General features: G+C 50.0%; 1 protein-coding gene across 6 annotated transcripts in view; it reads right to left on the reverse strand.

Annotated features, from left to right (window-relative positions):
• The window catches only part of HS3ST5 (heparan sulfate-glucosamine 3-sulfotransferase 5), a 269,294-nt gene extending 263,548 nt beyond the window's left edge, over nucleotides 1-5,746 (reverse strand). Inside the window, exon 1 of one of the 6 annotated variants that reach the window (XM_070496366.1) lies at nucleotides 4,334-5,072. The gene's annotated coding sequence lies outside the window, so the exon portion shown is untranslated. Of the gene's footprint in view, nucleotides 1-3,358; nucleotides 3,692-4,333; nucleotides 5,129-5,397 lie in introns of those variants that run through there. The other 5 variants (XM_070496367.1, XM_070496362.1, XM_070496363.1 and 2 more) reach the window with 5 other exon arrangements.
• Nucleotides 5,747-6,000: the final 254 nt, after the last annotated feature.

Raw genomic sequence — 6,000 nt, forward strand, 5'->3', positions numbered from 1 at the left:
TTAAGTAAACAAAAAAAAAATCTGTTCAAGAGCAGTGGCATAGCACAGTGGACCGTGTGGGCTCAAATGTCAGCTCTGCTATTTAGTAGGTGTAGAGCTTGAGCCGTTTAATTAGGCTCAGCGAGCCTCATTTTCTTCATCTCCTAAACAGGATAATAATCCCCATTTTACCTACTGATTTCCCGTCTGTAAAATGGGGGAGGGCAGGGTGGCTACCAGAATTAAGTGAGCTAATATTAGTAGAGGTCTTTGACAGTGGCAGTCACACACTGAAGGTTATGATAAGTGTTTCTTAAATAAATAGTTCAAAAAAGTTCAGTATGCTACCAATTTCTAACATCAAACTATTTGAGCATTTATAAGCACCATTCTCAAGACGATGCTGACTTCACAAACCACATATGGCACAAAGGGGACTCTCTTCCTATTCTTCAAAGGTATTAGACAAAACACAGATATATACATAAGTAGATATATAAATATAAAGATACACTCCATATGTATACATGTATGTATCTGTACACAGAAGCATATGTGTATACATACAAAACTTACCCACCTCCCATGCACAATCTAGGTAAAGTGGTCTGAAGTCAAACCAGCTCCTCAACCCTTTCTTAATACTGACATAGCTTTCTTTCATAAAACTTTTCAAGAATATGGAAAATAATCCATTGTACCAAATGTTAATTGAGACACGATAACGGAACTTGCATATAAGATTTAGAGAGGTTCATTTATCCTGGCCATACATTCTGTGGATCTCCAGATATAATCTCTTGCTTCTACTTTTAATAAGTGTTAGCTGCTCTGAAATGTTTTTGACTTAGATCAGTGATTTTTCAATGTAGTTATTAATATCTTGCTTTAATTGCATTTCTGTAAAGGTTAGGATAACATCATGACTCTCAGACACAAATATTGATTCTAGAGTGAGCAAAACTTGTCAACAATTAAACTGGATTGCAGGAAAAATCTTACTTTTGCTGGTTTTAAAGAATTCATATTAAATTCACAGAAAAATTAAAGAGTAGGATTTTTCTAAATAGTAACAATTTAGGTCATAAGGAAAGTTTAACTAGCTATTTTGTTTTGAGATCCCCCTCTGACCAAAAAAGGAAAGAATCCGAATGCAAATCTCTGTGGTTTGAATAATTATTCCCTTGACTTCTTCTCTCCTTTCAAACTATTCACCTTTTCTTAAAACAAAACAAACTATAATTCCATTACCAAACAGTAACTCCTCACTTAATTGCAATAATCTCAGAATATGAAAATATTTGAATAAAGTATTAAAAAGAAATTTAAAAATCACGCATATAAAGACAAATAAAATATACAAGCATTTACATAATTTCAATGGCACAGACCTAGTGTTACTTACTGCTCACGCTCTATTCTCAGAGTTTTTAGCATCATTTTTAGCAAGCGTTCCCTCCTCTGCCAGCTTCCTTTACTAGGAAGTTACCTTGAGAGTTATTTCATTCATGAATGAACGTCCCTAAAATAAAAGACCATCCTGCCAGACATGTCAAGAGAGTCAAAGAAAATTCTTCTTAACTAAAATTTCCATCAGCTATTTCCCTTTTTCTAAAAAATCCTAGATAACCACTTTTGTTAACCTGCTCTTTTACATATAATTGCATTTTTAAGAGATGTTACTATTTCTGAGATTATAAAAATAAAGAGATGAGAAAAGGAGCAAAATATTTGTTGTGTTCTATGAACTTGAGTTCGCTTTTTCAATGTAACAGGAACATTTGCATTTACTCATAAATGAATACTAATGACATATGCAGATCTGGCACTGCTCCACAGAAATCAATACACAGAAAGCTAGAGCAGTGCACAGATAGTTACATTTCTCCAAAGTATTCAAACAAAGAGCAAGAAGATTAAAGTCAACATCAATTCTCTAAAGTTGAGTCACATCTAAATGACATGGTGGGTTAAGAAGAATGGTAGAATTTATGGTGAAAGCAAAGTTCGCTAGTTAACATCTTGTATCATTTTTGAGTCAACAACTCTTTGTTGACTACTTACTTTGGGCAAGAAGCTGCTTCCCTAAGGAAGCCACTGTTCTGCAGTTCTTTTTACACAGCGTAGGAGTAAGCAGCCTGCTTCTACTGAAAATCCTTCCTTGTTATTTAAAATAACACCCAGCTCAGCTTTGCTCATTGTGTGTGCTCTTGTGCTCAATAAATACTTTTGAATGAGTGAAAATTCAGCGAGTAAGAAGGTTATTCATTCAAAAACATCTGTGTATGCCTGCAAAATGGTAAGGACAATGATGCACGCATAAGCAACCCACTGTGGGCAGCACCTTGTCACAAAGATGTCAAAGGGAGCAACTTCCAATACTAAAACTTAGGTATGAGGTCTGGCTTAACCTAGAAACCATGATCCTAGTACTTCTGTGAAACTCCATTGGATACTATCTTCAGAATTTCCCATACAATCTGCTTTAGGCATCGATTGAAATATTACTTTATATTATTAATGATGTTTCTATACATTTTATTAATTGAGAAAAGAATATTTTAAAACAGCCCAGAGGAACATGCAAGGGGCCAGAACAGTATGACTGTTGAGACTCTCCGGACTGGAGGCAGTTAAATTTAAGCAACAGTTTCCTCCCCATCACTATGTTTCTCGTAGTATCTTCTGCGTCTCCATCAGTCCACTGGTGAAGGACTTCATCTTCCTAAAGTAAAGAACCCTACTTGGCTGCTCATTCAGTCACTGCAAGCAAATACAGGGAGGAAGGTAAGTAGTATTGTTTTCATTTCTCCTTTTAAGAGTTTCACCAGCAGGAACTAGTAAGGTAACTTAAAAAAAAAATCTGCTACAACATAATTGATAGCAATAAAAAACATTTTTAAAAATAGTTTTGATATCCAAATTGTAATCCCTTTTATTATCTTCTCTTCAACTTGGAATAGAAGCTGAATATATTTGAAATAAATTGTAACGTGGAAACATTTGTCTAAAGCCCTGAAATATGTCAAAACTACCGAGCAGAAGCTTTCAGAAGCGCCAGCTTTCTATGACTTCTCGCAAATCAGTTTAGAAAGGCACCCGGTTACAGAAAGGACGCCCACCCAATCTTGCTCCCACCCCAACCCGACCCCGCACGCTATTTATCAGACGATGTTTACATAAATCAGAGAAGAGTTACAGTGCAATTAAATGTATCCACGAAGTAATATGATATAAAGCACTTTGCAAATATTAAACTTGCCCTTAAGGGAGCAATGTTTTCCATGAAGAAGCTGGTATGGGGTTGGGGGTGGGGGGGGGGGCGGGCTAGGGAGAGAAGGAGGCAGGGAGGGAGGGAGGGAGAGAGAGACAGACCCACCGGGTGAGGACTGGGGACACCACGGATCTGAGCAGCAGCTCCCTTGGGTGGGTGCCCTGAAGCACTCAAGAAGCGAAGCCGGAGAGCCGAGCCCACCAAGGTGAAGTGACTCCGGAGTTGTGGCGGAGGTTTGCTCGCCGTGCACCTGGAACCGCCAGGTAGAGGCATCTACCCGAAGCTGCGCGCTCCTTTTCCGCTTCCCTAAACCAAGGCGGTCGCCTCAGTTCCCGAAGCACGAGTCTCTGCGCTCCAGTCAGTGGCCACAGCGACCTCGAGCATCTCTTAGTAATAACAATGTGACCACCCCCTCGAGTGCATCCACCTCCTGTGTGTGTGTGTGTGTGTGTGTGTGTGTGTGTATGTGTGTGTGTGTGTTGGGGGGCGGGTGCGAAGGTGCGTGAACTGGGGCTGCGAGGGGGCGGGGACTGGCGCTGCGATGGGTGGGGGCCGGCTGGGCGGTGATCGCACCCGGCTCGCAAGTTAACTAAGCCTCTGCCTGCCCTCTCTCGGGATTCGCAGCCCCCCACTCCCCCACAGCCGTCTCACGCTCCAAGGGACAGCCCCACAGCACCCCGGGAAGTGGCCGAGCGCGAGCCCCCAAACTCTGCCAAGCGCAGTTAACACGGGTGTCCTCTCTCCCTCAAAGAGAGCCCAGAGCGCTGAGCCCAGCTCTGGGCGAGAGACAGACAGCCCGACAACTGACTGACACCGATGACTCTCAATTTACCCCGGTAATCGCCCCGCCGTTTCCCATCTCGCACTAGTTTAACCCCGAGCCCCCGCGAACGTCTCGAAAGTCCTCCCCAGGCAGTGCCCAGTAGAACCGCGCCCCACAAAGTGCTTTTGGCTGGCATCACACGGATGCCCCTCCTCGGCGATGTCCCGCCTGTCCTTTCCCCCCAAATCAACGAGGTTCCAGCCCGCCGTACCCGGCAGCCCCTCCCCGGCGCGAGGCGGGCAGCCCGCCCTGCTCACCATCGTCCCCGGCGGCGGCGGCGCGGGCGGGGGCCCAGGGCGCGGGGGTCGGCGGAGGGTCGCGCCGGGCCACCGGGCGGCTCCTGCAGTGCCGGCGGCAGTTGGTCCAGTAGTTTCGGATGCCGGGGTTTCGGCTCGGCGGAGAGAGTGTCGGCGTGAATGGGAGCGAGCGAGCGGGGCTGTGCGTGCGCGCGTGAGAGTAAGAGGCGGGCGGCGGCGGCGGCGGCGAGGTCCCAGGCGGGGAGCCGGGAGGAGGAGGAGGCGGGCGAGAAGTAGTGGAGTTTAGGGCGCGTTTCCCTCACTTCCCGGGGAGGCCGGAGCCAGGTGCGGCAGGGCGCGCTCCCGCGGCGCGGGCACGACACGGGCGGCCGCGGGAGCCCGAGTCCGCGCAGTGCCGGGGCCCGCAGCCGCTCTGCGGGAGGAGGTGCGCATCCTCCCCGCCCCACGCGGGCGCCGGCGCGGCCCCGGACTCAGCCCCGAGGGGCGAGCCTCCGGCGTCTTCGGTGACCGCTCCTTGGGCAGCCGGCTCCCTCCCGATTTGCCCAAAAGAGCAACAGTCAGTGCGGCTGGGATCTTCCCTTCCTGGGTCTCGGAGCCGCCGGTGCCAAGCTGTACGGGCGCCCCGCTCCCCGCGGCTGGCGCTGTCACGGCCGCCGCCCGGCCCCGGCGCGCCCGAGCCGGCAGCTGCCTCTCGGAGCCGTGCCCAGCTGTGTGCGCGTGTGTGTGTCTAAGTGAATCTCTTCCCCTCCATCACTCGGGCGCGCGGGAGGGACCGGGTTCCCGGCGACCAGCTGCAGAGTGCCTGCCAGTCCACACCCTCCTGGCTCTCTCCCCACCCACCCCGCCCCTACTCCTCCACGCCCTCTTCCTCCTCCCGCTGCTCCTCCTCCCACTGCCGCTCCCGAGCTCCCAAAGGCAGAGGAGAAACCGCAGCGAAAAGGGCGGAGAAGGGTGGGGAAGGAAGCGCAGGTGTCTTCGGTCCGGAGATGGGCGCGCACACGGGAGTGGCGTGCCGCGGGGGGAGGGCAGGGCCTTAGGCGGAGAAGGGGGAGGAGAAGATTTACCCGGAGGCCGAGGTCCTGTGGTTGAGCCGCCGCGCATCCCACCCAGGCGCGGGAGCCGCGGGCCAGCAATGCTGTGGGGTGGCCGAGGAGGCGCGCAGGGCTCCCTGGCCGACTGAGGTCCAGCTTGGGGAACCTGCGGAAGTGACCAGAGTGGCAGAACTCGGGGACATAGAAGTCGAAGGGACCCAATCTCCGAGGAGTTGAGATCGGTCTCGCTGGGGGTGAGAGGGGCCTGAACCCGGAGCTTGGGGCACACAGATGTCCAGGGAGCTCATGTGTGGCTCCAGTATGCCAGGCGGGAGAGCTGGAGGCTCTGAGGGGTCGGGCGGTGGCGGCGGCGATACTGACTGCTGTGTGCATCCGGAGTCACAGGGGGCGATCACCGCCTAGCTGGGAAGCGGAGATCAGGGCTCAGCCTTCTTGCTGATTCCAAATCCCAAACCCGAGAGCCACATTCGCCTCTCCAATTCAGTCTATGTCCCTCCTACCCCTTGCTCCCAGAAAAACAGCGGGCCAGGGCACTCCAGGTGCTATTTACTTGCTCTTTGCCTGACTGAAAGGATGCCACTGATCTGAGACTGATTTGTTGCTGCTTCTCTCCCA

The sequence above is a fragment of the Equus asinus genome, chromosome 24 (genome assembly GCF_041296235.1).
Source record: "Equus asinus isolate D_3611 breed Donkey chromosome 24, EquAss-T2T_v2, whole genome shotgun sequence".
Classification (NCBI taxonomy): Eukaryota; Metazoa; Chordata; class Mammalia; order Perissodactyla; family Equidae; genus Equus; species Equus asinus.